The sequence below is a fragment of the Mchenga conophoros genome, linkage group LG23 (genome assembly GCF_057382185.1).
Source record: "Mchenga conophoros isolate Kocher_MC1m ecotype Shallow Benthic linkage group LG23, M_conophoros_male_GT1.1, whole genome shotgun sequence".
Lineage (NCBI taxonomy): Eukaryota > Metazoa > Chordata > Actinopteri > Cichliformes > Cichlidae > Mchenga > Mchenga conophoros.
Window position 1 is genome coordinate 27,819,977 of NC_140547.1, and position 16,242 is coordinate 27,836,218.

Consider the following 16,242-nt stretch of genomic DNA (forward strand, 5'->3'; position numbering starts at 1 on the left):
CTTTTTATACCACATTTGCTTTTATTTTGGTTTTCGCATTTTCTTTTGCTAAGTACCGCTAAGTGTACTGACACAATTTCCCGCACAGTGATTACTCTGTTAAGCTATACGTGGCCGAAGGACAAAGAGCTGGTGACTTGCGGTCACTTTGAAAGGAGCCCGTGTGCATGGGCGCCCTGGTCATTTTCTTTTGTTACTGTCTCATTTAGCAATTAATGAACTGCTGAGTGCTGACCCTCAGACACCCTCAGACCATCAGTTATTAATGCGAGCAATTCTGCAGAGTGTGAGGGCGGCGGAGGCACAGTTACCATGGATTACTTTGGTGCTGAAGGAATATGAGCAATTAATAACAACAATAACTAACACGGGTGACAAGCTTACGGCCACATAGCGCTCAGCGAGTCTATGATGCTAGCAGATCATACATGTGTGACAGTTTTTGGGCGCTTCCCTTTGGAATTCTTTCCTGAAATGCTTTAAAACCACACAAAGGATGAAAGTAGAGGGAAATATTTATCATGCTGAGCATGAAATGAAATCACACCCAACACCATCTCCAGTAAGAGCCACAAAAAGATATTTTTAAACAAGATGTCTCCAAATCCGACTCATCTAATCCGCTTCGGGTTTTCTTACAGGCTCCCATGGTTCAGTTTTTGGTTTATTTTTTATTTTTTATCACTTTATTGTCATTCAGAATGTAAACTAATTAGTGGACATGAGAACAAAATTTCGGTGCATTTATTAACCATTCGGACTGTACAATATAAATTAATCTAAAGGTATAAATCTAGCAGTGTTAACAGTAAGGAAAACTGCACAAGATCTTAGGAAATATATTTCACAGCACTAATAGCAGAATAAAAACCAGTCTACATTCACTATTTCAGGCCTGCAACTGCACTGCCCTAAATAAACAGTCATGATGTTAGTTGTATAGTCACTGATATGAATGATGAGCGGAGATTTCAGAGGGTTGCAGGAAGTATACCAGGAGTTTTTCCTGAGGATACGTCAGCTTAGCTGATTATATGTGATCCATGTGTCTTCAGACGTCGTCCCGCTGTTTCCTCCTCCGCTGATATCTGCTTCGGTTTGATGGATGTTTGTTTAATGTTGGCGCCAACCCGGAACAAGTCGGCGAGTGGTGCTTTGGTGTGCATGTGGCTGTTCTGGGGCGTGTTTGACAGTCACACATGGATCAATGTTGCTGATACAGGTAGTCGCTCCCAGAGGAACAAACAAAGAGACGCAGGCGATTATCTACAAATAAATTCAGAATTTTTTGGTGTACTGGTTACCCCTGCATGCCTCTAGCTAGCTTCAAATGTCACCATTTAATGTACGCCCTAATGAAATACTAAGACGGTAAATGGATACCTTTTCTTAGTCACCACGCTCATCGTGTTTCCTGATTTAACGCTGTCATAAACCTTTCAGACACCCCACAAATTCTCGCTGTTTTAGGACTGAGAATAAAACCATTTCACCAAATTCCTGATTAATTTAGTTTCTGTGATTCGGAGGCTGTTTCAACCCGACAGCAGCAGCGATGTTCTCGGCTGCTCAGCAGCAGGGGAAAAAGAAAACCCATGCACAGCTTCCACAGTATGGAAGAGAGGAGTCAGGGGCCTCTGCATTATTGATGAGGCTTTATATAGGCAAACAAAACTAAGCAGAGAGAGACGCTCGCAGCTCTGCCTCCGAGGGTGGTGGTGGTGGTGTTGGCGGTGGGTGGGAGAATGGGGAGTGTGGGGGTGGGAGTGAAGAGAGACATGCAGTTCTCTTAACTTGGCTATTGTATCTGCACGGTGCTAAAGCACGGCAGGAAGAGGATAAAAAAGACAGCAACACAATGCAATCTGGATACCAATGGTGATGGAAAAACAACACCGCTAAGAAGCTTATGAAGCATCTTACCTGGGAGCAGATAAATGAATAAATAAACAACAGAAAACAAAACAAGATCAGCACTGGGGGGAAAAGAGTGGATCAGATAACAAAAGATGATACAGAGGGGATTAGAAAAATGCAGCACCTATAAGATTTGTAAAATCAGAGGGGAGTGAAATGAAATAAAATAGCCAGGGTGGAACAAATGGAGTCATGCTGCATGTGTGTAACCCTCTGTGTGCGTGCAGGAGTGCATTATTGCATGAATGAGTAGGTGTGCAAGGACAGGAGAGGGGAAGCAAAAGGAGGTCACTCAACTCACAAGGAATGTATTTAAAAGTCAGCTAATATGCATTTCTGGAAGAGGGCGATGAGGTAAACTCCACTCGCCCGCTGCGTGAAGGTGGGTAAAACAAACGGGAGGTGCGCTTGCGGTTCCCCTCTGCAGCCACTTTTGTGTCCGTTGCTTATTTTGCAATTGATTAAACCTGTTTTTTCAATTTAGGAGATGGAGAGGAGAGAGGTGGGTGCAGTGGGGAGAGGAGATATGGAGGGATTTATTTCTGCTGCCTTTTTTCTTTTTCGTATGTGTGTGGTGCTGTTGATGTTTTTCAGTTACACCACGGGCGCCGCTTTAAAAAAATAAAAGCAGAGGTGACTCCGACAATCACTCAAACAGCCTGCAAAGTCATCAAGGACGGCTGCTAGCAATTCAGTTGTTGAAGGGGACAAAAAAACACCACAGACACCCTCTGTTACAACAGAGGTTACTCATTTAGGACGTGCAACACCTGCTCGATGAAGTGAGGCATTTAAAGGTGTCCTGTCTGCTTGTTAAGTGACGACATATCAACCCTGTTTCCGGGTCCACCTGTCTTCTGTGTTTGACGATGAGCCTCTTGTCTTTTAACCTGCTTTCCCTTTTAATTGTAACGAGTCCCACAAAACTGTTGAGGGATCTGTTTCAGAAAAGAATCGCTCACATGGCCCCAACTTTGCCGCTACATAGTATCTTTATTTTTCTCGACATATATTTGCGCCTCTCTGAAATTAAGATCATCCCTGCTATACTGTGTTTACAGTAGCTAACCATAGCTCTGTAGATAGCCACCAGGTAGTAGCTAGTCGTTAGCTAGCCCACTTTCACTAACCCTCCAAACGTCGCTGATATTTCATCTTCTCTTTTATATCCAAAGTTATAGCAGTGCTGTATGTCAGACCATGGTATACCTGCTAATTAAGCGTTATAAATGCTCTTTTTCATAGATTCTTGGACTCCAGAGCAGCCACCCTGGTTATTTTATTGGAGCTCAAAGAATTTGAGTAGTTTCTGCCTCTAAAGGTAGCAAAAATCTGTTGTCTCCTCCGTCTTTAAGCCATCTTTCTTCTAATTGGCTGCCCCTCACAAATAGCTGGTGGGTGGAGCCTAATTTCCTATATCCGAGATGTCACACAGAGCTAAAAGTTGAAAAACTAACTAAACGTTTGCATTTTGAGCAGTCTGAAGCCTGAACTTCATTATTTTAAATTTTGGTCATGCTTAATATAAGAATTTGCCTTTGTAAATGGCAGAGAACTCTTCATCTAACTCTGGAAAGCAAACTTAAAAAGTATGCCAGAAAATTTCCAGTATTGTATTATCTATGCAAAAGTGGTCCACGGGCGAATGAAAAATTGTCAACATCTTCCTCCAATTCGCAGTTAAAACACTTTGTCAGATTAAATTAGAATAATTTGTTTGGATTTTTTTGAAGGAGACATCCATCAAGTGAAAACTTCTGCCACCTCATTTCATATCAGCTCTCAGCCACTCTGGGGAAAATGTAAAAATCAGCAGATGTTTTATTCTTGGTCATGCTTGCATCGACACCCGAGCATAATGCGCTCTTCTTGGTCATTTATTATTAATGTGACAGCAACAAATTGGCCACACCTGTTGCCAGTTGGATTTCAGAGTGTCCTGTGTGTTTGGGAAGTCGTTCTAGTTATTAATCATACCTGTTCGGAGCATTTTCCTCGCTCCCTAACAGCACCCGTGTGCCAGCTACACTGCTTCATCTTGTAAAATGTCAGAGCTCTGCATCACACTGCGCACATTTAATCTGAATCTCTAATTAAAATGAGTAGCAATGCGATTATGTCATAAACAGGCAGCTGCAGTCTGAACAGACAGCCAGAGAGACAAAGACGTATATGTCTTATTAATATCCTCTTGAGTGTTTAAAACCCCTGAATCTGGACCTGAAAATGCTAACAGATCATTAACTGAAGCACTGATTTGTGAAATGAGGACAACAATAAAAAGAATTGCAGAGTCAGGAAGTGTTTTTGGAACAAACGCCCACTCGTGAACTACATATCTTTAAGGGCTTTTTTTCTCTTTGCATACACACCACCAACAGAAATGTTAACGGCCCATTTGTGCACACTACATCGGTCACTTCGACCACAAGCAGTGATGTCACCACTGCTGAGGGCATGAGGACTCGCTGCAGTAATCTCCTGATAGGTGTCACCACACAGACAAAAACCTCCAGGTTTCTTCTTGTTCAAAGGGAGTTTCTCCTTTCCACTTGGGGACAGCACCTTGAAGTTAATCTTATAAATATAAATGAAATGGAAATTAATTCCACTTATGATTTGTGCCACATTTACCAACATGCATTTGGCTAATATTTTCTCTAGCCCTTGTAAACCCTAGATTTCATACACATGTCAACTATTAAATGGATTCTTTGTCAGTAGGGCTGTGGAATTAATAACATTTGCGTACAATTATGGCTTTATTGAGATGAAATATTTTTTTCTGCATGCTTTTAGTTTTTTGCAGTAGTGCTATCCTTATGTCTTTTCTCAAAAATGTCATATTCACTTAAAAGTGGTGGAGAGGTTTCAGTCAGCTCGACTCAAGATAACAGGAACTGTTCAGATTTTAACAGTAAAGCCACTTACGCTGGAAATACTTCTTCATCAGTATTTCCAGCTGATCAGACATCTTAAAATCAAAAATGTTGTAAAAGTAAGCTGATTGTGTTAATTAAAAACAGTCTCAATATGCTTACATAAGTAAAGGTTCCTTGTTGCTCGGGGTTACCTACTCTATAATAGAAGCTAAAAGCCTGTCCCAAAGGCCCTGTGTTGAACATTTAGTACAAGGCAACACCAGTAATCCAAACACAGAAAGGACCAGTTGGAAGAATAGGTCAGTAAAATCTCTGAAGGGATTGTCTCACTATTCAAAGCTTTAAAAGTTCAAATAAAATCCGAAGCTGACAGAAACCCAGTGAAAAGAATTTGGAAATTGAAAAGAGATGATTAGCATTTTGGACTGATGGAAGTTGATTCAGAGACGATTTGTTAAGACTTTTACAGTAACTGATTGAGAAGAGATGAAAAACATGAGCAGTTTTCTCCAGTTCCAGCTTGGAATTCACAAGAATAGACTTAGCAATGGTCCTTACGTAGATGGAAAAAAATTAGATCCTGACAGGAAGCTGTCCAAGATAACCTCAAGGTTACATGAGCTGGATTTAACAGAGGAGCTTGGCAGACCCAAGGCATTATTTGATCTTTGATATGGTGCTATCTGGAACAGTTGTTACGAGTCTCTGTTTTGCTAAAATTTAACTGTAGAGGTTAAGCACTTAACTAAGACCTGATGGCAGTCAGGCAGTTATTTAGATCAGCAAGGTCAGAAAGAAAGACCAACCGGATGTCATCCGCAAACAAATGGTAAATCAAACATCTGTTTAAGAGCCCTTTTCTGAAAAGGAACGATTAATAGAGACTGAGAACATTTTGCCCATGAGATGAGATTTAATCCAGTCTAATGCAAGTATTGACAGATGATCTCAGATCAAACACAACAAGGGAAGTATTGTTACCGGCATCTGAAGGCATTAAAATTAAAGGAATTGAATGTTTTTAAAGGAAGATAAGACCATCAGCAACCAAAACAACAAACCCATTATTTGATGATACACTGACACCAAGTTGAACCTAACCAGAAACTGAAGGGTCAGCGAGAGAGATGTTTTCAGTCAGGATTTGAATAACAGGAGGCTGTTGCATAGTTAAAGAAAACTCTGTCCTGAATATTTCCTTTGTTTTGTGATTTTGTTAAGAATTTCTGCACATTTTTAGCTTTGAATTTGTTCTCTCCTCAGCGAAGGAGCCTTCTAGTCATTTAAAGAAAAACACCATTAGTTTTCTCTGCTAGGTAATGAAACATGCAGTCTTCACAATGCAAAAGTAATTGTTCCCACTTAATGATCGTTATTGGATCCATTATCACGGCTGTGCTCCCTGATTTTACAAGACAAGGCACCAGAAATGAAATATACCTAGTAAAACAAAAAGAGCTCCGGCCTTTCTTTCTCATATAGGCGGCAGATTTGCATCAGTGTGGGTTTAGCATACAAAAAAAATAATGTGTTGGATTTTCTGTTTAATTAGCCGTCTTCCCAAACCTTAAAATGACAAAACCCAGTGTGAAACGCAGAAAATTTCATGCGCCAAAGTCCTTCTGTCGCACTCTGTCATTATGTCATGATGGCTGCGGTCCATCATGGTCTGCATACTTGCCACCAAGCCTCCATTATTCACACCACAGTGCGAAGTGGAGGCAAACTGGAATTGATTCTGTCTGAGTACACAGACCCACAGCTTTCACACGAAGAGGCCTGGAGCTGCAGCATTTAAGCATAAGTCTAGCCTCTTTTTCTTTTTTTTTTTCTTTCTCCTTCAACATGGGCCCTATTTTCTCATCTCTATCCATCTTAGCAATCGATTCTGACCAAAATCTCATCAATTGCTTTATTATGGAGCTACTTACATCTTGTTTGTCTGGGTGCAGCTTTCCAAAGAAGTCCTAAAGGATCAGTGGACTCTACACCATGTCTTATTAACTCATTTGATGCAAAAATGAAGCTGGCAGGTGCTGTTAGAGAAATCCAAAGCTGATATTGACCTGATTGTTGCTTTACTGCGTTTTTTCTTTCTGTTTTCGTTGGACAAAGCAGCTGGCCTTTAAAATGTGTCTGAACTCTTACATGATAGAGTTCGTGTGTAGTGTTTGGGATCGTTTCATATGCAGACGTGTGCTTCAAATATATAGTATAATTCTGGGGCTGCTGTGTGTCGGCTTAGGCAGAATTTTGACATTTCCAAATGGTCACCATCAGTCCAACATGTTAGGTTGGATGTGCTGATCCAAATCACCTGTTTTGGATTATTTTTGTTTTAAACCAAAAAGATAAAAGGCCGACATTACGCACCATCTAAATTAGAAGCATTAGGGCGTCAACACCAGCCTGCCAGAGGGCTCGACTGCCTCTCTGGATGGCTTTACAAAGAATGAATTTTGTATTTAAATCATTATCAACTCAGATTTTGTAATAAAATCTCCCGTTATTTTTACACGTGGCCCATTGACTTCAGTTAAATAAACAAATGGCTGGGGGCAACATGTGCTATCTTATACTCGAGGCAGCTAGCTTGCCCATTGTACACTGTTATTTCAAAAGTTTTAAACTTTTAAGTTTTACTCGGCAGTACTTAATATCAGCTACACTATAAAATCGTCTCCAGGAGCGCTACATTTGTCTGTTCTACTATTACTAATGGGACTGTCCATCAGTCACTGTGTTAAACTATCAACTTACCCTCAGCTAAGTTAAAAGAAGAAGGCTTGTTCACCACATTGATTTACTAAGTTCATTGTCAGGAGGCAGAGCACTAAATTAGCATAACACCAAAAGCCCGCGCAAAAATTTAATAATAGACTTGAGGGATTGGCTGTATTAGCAACCAGTTGGAAAGTAGGGGGAAAGACAAGAGAAGTAAAGTTACAAAAAGGGAACCTTATGTTAACTAAGCAGATTTACCAGTTCTCATAGTCCAGTGCTTAGAAAAACTTGATCACACTTTGTAAGTAATATTTATCACTGAAATTTTACCGCCTAATTTTAGCGCCTAAAACTAACCGACTAGCTTTACGCTTCCAAACTTAACTTAGACCTTGTTGGATATATTGATCCAATCTCCCAGCCCTAGTTCCACTTCTATAAGCATCTATTTCAAGATAAAAGCAGCCGTTAGTTGAGAGTGGCATATTTTTCATGTCTGATTTCTCTGTAGCTCCATGTTGGTGTCCTCAGCTGAAGGTCTGACTCTCTGAGCTCAACCTTTCTGCCTCTTACATGACTTCTGTCGGGAAAGTTTTGTGTGTCTGACATCAGCGTGCTGTTGCTGTTAACTTGTGTTTGTTCGGCTTCACTGTGATCTTCTGTTCTTTTCACACATCATTCAGTCTCTATTTTCAGCATCATTTTAAGTTCCTAAAATGTACCATCTTGCCTTTGGAACCATGCTTATTAACCTCTTCATGATCCATGTGGGATAAGAAACTAGAAGCCCTGCTCTGGAGCGCAAGAGGGGAACAAAAGGTTATTCAGGGCTGACTTATCATGTCCTGCTTTTTTATCTGCCTCTATTTCATCCACTAACTGAAAGAAGATAGCAATAATTTCTCTGTTTGCTTCTTATGTTCCTTTTCAACAAGCACGCCTTTCACATTATGGTGGAGGTAAGACCAGTTTAAATGAAAACACTGTTAGTTTTCCCCTCCTTTTTGGGTTCAGAGCTTGGTATGAATTCTCCACCTCAATCCCAGACCACCATTTTGTGTCTTCTTTAGTTGACTTTTCTTTTTTGTGCCTGGATTGTTTGCATGGGTGGATGGTTGTGTATTTTATTTTTTTTAAAATTGTTTCTTGCTGAAGATGCATTGTGCATGGCGGAAAATGGCCAACGCGGCTCTGAATGCAGCCCTCCTTTTATATTTTTCTTTGTATGAATCTCCACCTGTGATGTTTATGTAACACATTGTGTGTGATGTGACCCAGTTTCCAGAATGGTATCTGCTCAGACCTATGGCTCACCATTTTTCCATGCAGAGATGGCAGAGGTGTTTGAAACTGAAACTGCGGCTTGCTTTTCCATCTCATTTGCAGACTGAGGAGGAGTACAGATACGTTTTTACATAAGTAGGAGCTTTGCCACTTATCTGGAACATTTTTCAAGTGAGAGAGTGTAAATTGCTTAAGTACAAGGGAAGCATAAGCCTCTTGCAAATGTACCTTGGCTCAAAATTTAACAAATTGGAGTCGAAGTATGGCGCCAGACCTTTCTGGGGGAAAAAAGTAACTCACTAAATAACTCGGGGATTTTAGTCCCTGGCCTTGCTCCTTTAAGGTCATGTCAACAACTTTTTGTTGTTGACATGGTCTCAAGCTTTACGGCCATATCAACAGCAGGAAATGACCTTACAATAATGGAGTTTTAGCCAGAATACCTACTCATTGTCCTAAAACCAAGCTTGGCATTTTGGTTTTGTTAGATCTACTTATCTGCACCTAAACCCAGGACACCCAAACCAGACTGAAAGACCTGTTTTGATGTAATAGATGAAGGTGTAACTTGATTAGGCCATAGGAGATGGTTGAGGGTTGGGAGGAACGGCGTGAAGCAGCAGATTCTGTTTTCCTGTTTCCTGTGGTCTGCTGACTAAGTGTAATGCGCCCCCATTTGAGGCCACAGCGCCCTGCGATCGGACAAGGGATCCGGTGACTCCCACAGGACGCCTGGCGGGCTGGGCCCCCTCGTCAGGCTGAAACCCAGAAGAAAGACGAGTTTTCAGAAGCGATGGAGAAAAGAAGAGCGTCCTGCAATGACAGGTCGTCTTCAGGATTGTGTCTGATGCTTATCAGGCAAATCCATAGTGGCTTATATCTTTAGGGTTTTAAGATGACGTTCTCATACGTTTTTGTTTTTTTGCCAACATTGGGGTTTTGAGCATGGCCACATCCTTCTGTGATCAGAGTGAGCATCAAATACTTTTCAGTTTCACTGTAACCCAACACAGGCGAGGCTGAGGAAAAGTTAATACCATGCATGTGTTTACTGACGATTTATTGATCACATCAACACCAAATCAGTTTTAATTTTCAGTCAGAACAAAATGTACCAGAGCTTATTGTTCTGACAAATTACTATGCACGGTAAAATGGTCCTGAGCTGATTTAAATACTGAACAGAATCATAATCAGTTATACTGCCAAGAGCGATAGATGCACTGGAATTCTTCTTGATTGCCTTTTTGCAAGCTTATGTAACACAACAACTCCTCTAATTATACTTTTATTGTCAAATTGGAATCGGAATTTAAAATGTTGGACTACAAAGCCCAGGAAAGACACAGGAATTTGACTTGAGACAAATTAGAGAACTGTTTTGTAACAGTGAACAGAGCTCGTGTCCTTGTATTATAGCCTGATTTTGTTAACGAAACCATGATCAGAATAACAATCATATCAGAAAGTGAGCTTAAAGTGGACATGTTTTTCTCGTTTACAGCTCCTCATTTATATTTTCGGACTCAAATAGAGTACCTTTGTGTGATTCCAAGTTGAAAGTAACCCTTAATTCAGCCCCTCAATTCATCTTCTTTCTGAAACGAGACATTTTCAGAAACTTTCATCTGATTGGCTGTTCCATATAAACACAAGGTTTGAACAGCAGGTAGGTCAGGCTTTTGTGCCTTCCTGACATCATATAAAGCAAAGAGTATTACAAACTCTTACTTGTATTTACTCTGACCTCATCATTTTTAACTTTGCTTTTCATGTTTATTATGAGCATCCACTTCTGGAACGAGATATATTTAACAAGAAAATAAGCATAATAACTCCTTTTTAATGGATGTACTAGAAACTGCTTTCATCCTCTTTTCTGGCATAAAGAGTCCTTCAATAGCAAGTGTTTGTTGACCTATTTTCACTGAAAAGTGTCCCCACTCATATTTACTGCTAAGCTATTCTGTTTATTCTTTTTTTCGCCCCCGTTCTACTTTCCTGATTCTGGAAAGAAATGATAATCTTCACCCCACCTTCTCTGGACCTCATCAGATGTTGGGTTGTCGTAAGGCAGATTCAGAGTCTTACATTGGTATCTCTGTACACAGAGCGAAACCAGTGTTGAGGCTGTGGTTTCATACATGCAGTTACTCAACAAACATCTGATGGCTTGGCATTGGTTGGAATGGAGGTTTGAACCAGAAAGGGAATTAACCAGTTACCACGAAGAGAAAGAAGGCTGAACCATTTCTCTTTGTTGTTTAGGTCATGGTAAAAATCAAAACTTTAAAGTCTTGTAATGCTCATTTTCTAAGTTATGGTCCCCATTAGAGTCAAAAAGGATGATGAAAGCAAGGTATTCTTGAGTCAGGCTCACCCCTCAGTGGTCTCACAATGTTTTAAAACACCAAGATGGCAAAAATGCTCAGTTTAAATATATAGTCAGTCATTTTTCTGATGCATTCTCATAACCATTAAAAGTATAAAGTTTTATACATACAACATACAAAGTTTTACAGCCTCTTAAAGAGTAAATAGATATGAATACACATTGACAGCTGAGGTAAACAGCAGACTGACAGCCTACAGCCACTACAGATGAACGACAGCCAGAATAGGCCAGGCCTACAGCAGCCACTCTAGCTAGGATTATGTACTTGAATGGGAATGTTTACTCTTAATAGTGAGATTTTTTTACACGGGCTTTGCATACACTTGCAAAGTCAACGTTGAGGTATGACCTTCAAGGAGCCTTTAAATAGGTTAGGATCATAAATCAGATATAATTTAATTCAGTTTTATTTATACAGGGCCAAATCACAGTAACAGACACTTTATATTGTAAGGTAGACCCTACAATAATACATACAAAGAAAAACCCAACAATCATATGACCCCCTATGAGCAAGTGCTTTGGCGACAGTGGGAAGGAAAAACTCCCTTTTAACAGGAAGAAACCTCCAGCAGAATCAGGCTCAGGGAGGGGCGGCCATCTGCTGCAGTCGGTTGGGGTGAAAGAAGGAAGACAGGATAAAAGACCTGCTGTGGAAGAGAGTCAGAGATTAATAAAACACACTAGAGAAAGGAGGATGCTGTTAAACAGAAACGTTTACTTGCGTATACATTAAAACATCCAGCAGATGCTTCCAAAACAAGATAGACTAATTCACCTTGTCTTTTTTATTTTATATTTTTTATTAGTGCCGTCAACGTTAATCTTGTCAAAATGACGTTAACAGCATAACCGCATTAATGCGGCAAATATCTGTTAGCGAGTTAACGTGGATGGCGCCGTGCGTGGGGCTGCACGGTGTCAACGCATTAGCGCAGTTAAGTTGTTAAAGAAGGAAACCTGACTAAGAGGGAAGCAACACAAACAGATGCGGAAAGACATTAAATTCAGTTAAATTCAGTTAACAACAATAATTGAATGGTTTCATATATAAACAAATTCCCGTTACCGAGGCGTCAGATACATAAAGACGTTCAGTTAACCATAGAATAGAGTACATAATTGTGAGTAAGGTCGTCACAGTTGGTAATGAATCTGTGTCTGATTATACACAGTCCAACTTACAAAGAAAGTGAACAGAAACATTTATATACAACAAGTTGTCCCCATCAATTTCTGTTGTACACGAAAAGAAAAACACTGCTTATTTTCTATTATTTCACTCATATAATTAAAGGTTCTTATGTGATGCTATAGAAGCACATCACACCACACTTTCAATCACCTATCCTGCCTGCTGCTGCTGCAGGTTGATCTAAAAGTCCAGACTGGGAGAAATCAGATTTCTGTCCAGTTATTCTTTAACCTATCCCACCTGCCAAAGGACAGGAGGTTGTCAAGTTCATTGATGCACAAAGGTCTGAAATAACAGCCTGCCAAATCCTTCGACTTTAGTTAATAATATCAGTAAGGCTCAGCCGCCAAACTGGAAGCTAGCTTTCTGTGAGTACAGTACGTGCTCCCCAGTCATGGACCAGGCAAGTAAATGATTTGTTTAAAAAAAAAAAAAAAGAAGTTTTGAGTTCATCTGATCCTCATTGAAAGTTCATGCCTATATTTAAAAACAGTATCAAAAACAGATGCATAGAAACATTTGTGTGAAACTATACTTTGATTATTTTGGTCAGTACAATGTGTTCTTAAAAATGTTTTCAAGCTGCCATCTAGAGAGCGTTTGGGCCGCTCTGAAATCCAACCTCTGCACCGTGGTGGGTAATTTTCCTCGTCATTTGGCTGGCATTTGGTGTGAAAGCAGTGTGCAGACAGCAGGTCTGCCTCACAGCTCTCTGTTAGAGGGAAAAGGCTTTAAGTAAACACACCAGTTCCCATTCCAATCCTCCATTCCCCTCGCACTGCCTAGAAGAAATGGGCAGCCTGCTCTATATATCTACCAAAAGCAGCAGCAGCAATTATTTCATTTATTTTTTTTCTTACACGCTTTTAGATGTTGCAAATTGAAAACACGATCCCTGGGGAGCAGCTTGGTCCTAGAGAAAAGGCCGTTTGACGTGCACCTTCTCGAGACAGACCTCATGACTGCAACACGTCTCCATCATAAATGTCTGTTTTCAGACCTCGACTTTAATCCGTTTGATGGATATTAAGAGGTTTCTGTGGAATTTTTGGTTTGAGGTGCAACGTTATTATAGTAAACTAAAACTAGGTGTGAATGCAATGCTAAAGTTAACTAAAATAAAAATAAAATTAGACCTTTAGGGAACAAAACTTGAAACAATTTTGTGAGCTTGGGAAATTAAAATCACAAAAGTCTGAAACTAACACTGAAACAGTAAAAAACTAAAAATTTCAAGCAACAAAAACTAAAGAAGATCCGCTCTGAAAACTACCTGAAACTAAATTAAATTAAAAGAAAAGTCAAACGTTAAATTTAAAAGCATTAATTAGAATGAAATAAACTATAATAGCTCTTGTTAGGTGCTAATAACACAGCAGTCATATACAGTCATGTGAAAGGTTTCACCAGACTCTGCACTCTTGTAATAAATGCAGTACACCCCATGATTTCATTTTGCTTGCATAATTGAAAATAAAGAGTCTTGAATTCAGTAGAGCCACGTTTAGCAAAAATAACTTGAAGTAATGATTTTCTGTGTAACCTTATCAGCCTCTCACATCACTGTGGAGGAATTCCAGCCCGCTCTTCTTTACAGCATTGCTTCAGTTAATTGAGGTTTGTGGAGGTTTGCTTATGCACAGCTCTCTTCAGGTCCCACCACAGCATTTCAATCATGTTGCGGTCTGGACTTAGACTGGACCACTGCAGGACCTTGATTCTTTTCCTTTTCAGCCATTCTGTTGTAGATTTGCTGCTTTGCTTGGGATCATTGTCCTGTTACATGACCCTGTCAGATAGACGGCCTCGCATTTGACTCTAGGATACTTTGGTATACAGAGGAGTTCATGGTCGACTCATTCACTGCAAAACAAATCCAAATCACCTCTACCACCGTACTAACAGCTGGTATGAGGTATTTGTGTTGATGTGGAGCTGTGCATCATGACCAAACATCTCCACTTTGGTCTTGTCTGTCCAAAGGACATCGTTCCAGAACTCTTGTGATTTTTCAGATGGGGGGTTTAGAAACCTGCTGCCGTGATCTTTTAGAGAGAATAGGCTTTCTCTTGTAACCCTTCCAAGCAACCCACACTCATTCAGTCTTTTTCCAATTGTACTGTCATGAATTAATATTTAACATGCTAACTGATGCCTGTAGAGTCTGAGATGCAGATCGTGGGGGGGGGGGTTATGGTTACCTGAACATTGCATGGTCTCACCTTGGAGTTAACTTGTTGTAACTTCCAGCAATCTACCAAAACTTGAGCTTTAATAGAGATGCTCACACTTGCTGATAAACAGTTAATGAAGTGCATTTGATTAGCAGCGCTTGGCTGCTGCTCCCCCTCTTAATTCCTATGGAAGCCATAAAGTTGGGCCAAATCTATAATGGATTTAGCCTACAGCCATGTGGTTTAAAGCCAACCGATGTCCCTGGCAATAGATGTGCCTGATGGAAAACCTGGACAGCACCTTATTTGTTTCATAAAGGTGCTCGGAACATAATTTCAGACACATACAATTGTGTGTAAAAATGGCTGTACTTACTGAACAGGTAAATGCAATGAATCAAAACCAGAACTGTGCACTTGAATCATATCTTGATTGTTTGATTTAAAACCCACTGTGGTGGTGTACAGAGGCAAAATTAAACAAGATTAGCTCAGTATGGACCTGACGAAGGATGCGTTGTAGGCGTGTGTTCACTAGATAAAACTCCTCTTGCACTGCAGAAGGAACAAAACTTAATTGAATTTAATTTGTTTGTAGCCTTTCTTTATCTGCATCCATAGATTTAATTATATGTAGTTAAAAAAAGATAGTTTGATGTATGCAAAATATTTCTGAGCCGACCAGACAATCTGCCACTTTTTGTTTGCTTTAAAGTCAACTTCTCCAAGAAAAAGAGGCAGCTGAGGTTATTTTGCTGTGTTTCTAAAAACTTTGTTGATTTACCCCCACCCTCTCAAACAGTGTCTTGTGTTTGCCAAAACATAATAAAATGATGAGATTTAGTGAAATGCACATTAAGGCTTCTTCAGCCACACAGTAGCGCTTTGTTTTGTGTGCACTAAAGGCCAGAGTTCAATTTCATCTTGATAAAAATCTAATTCATAAATGTTACTAGAGGATACACAGTTTGCTCCTGTAACCGCAGTAATCTTGCCGTAGCCGCTTCCTCTGCGCTTTTTTTTTTTTTTTTAACGGCTCCTGCTGTTAAACGCTCCTTGGCATGGGCTCATTTTTAACAGTTGGTGTGCGGCTTGGATCTGGCTTTAAGAAAGGTCGTATGCCAAAAACCCTGGATGGTAAATCCAGAAATGAGGTAATATTTGTGCCCTGAAATGCACGTTTTTCTTTTCCTTCTGTAACCTCGTGGGTTAGAGCAGCGCTCTTAAATCTGTTAAATCCAGCAGAAACTCAAAAGAGAAACCCTTTCTTTCTTTTACGTGAGCTTAGCGAAACACTCGGAGTAACACGAGTGCACTCCTGATATATTATCGTCGCGTCTGAGTGGATCCTGCAGGCCTCGGGGTCTTGAAACTTGCTGCAGCTCATCAGGCACCTTGTAAGCCTTCAGTTCAAGTGAAAACATGAACATCGCGAAGGGAAAAAAAGCTCCTTCTTCTTCTTTTTTCTTCTTCTTCTTTTCTTACTGACAGCAGAGGCATGCAGCTAAAGTCGAGGTTTTACAGCAGCGTATCTGGTTTCATCAAACGCCATCAGTCATGTGCTACTCTTTCTCCTCTACCTTTTATCCTTTGGAAATGTGACTCCTGCACTGCATGCTTCTTTTTAACCTTCTTCCCCACCCTCGTCCTCCTCCACCTCCGTCTCTCGCG

The 16,242-nt window shown here is 40.3% G+C and overlaps 1 protein-coding gene across 1 annotated transcript in view; it reads left to right on the top strand.

The window, feature by feature from the left end:
- Positions 1-16,242, top strand: part of LOC146547395 (activin receptor type-2A) — a 76,969-nt gene that overhangs the window by 50,878 nt on the left and 9,849 nt on the right. The window lies entirely within an intron of this gene.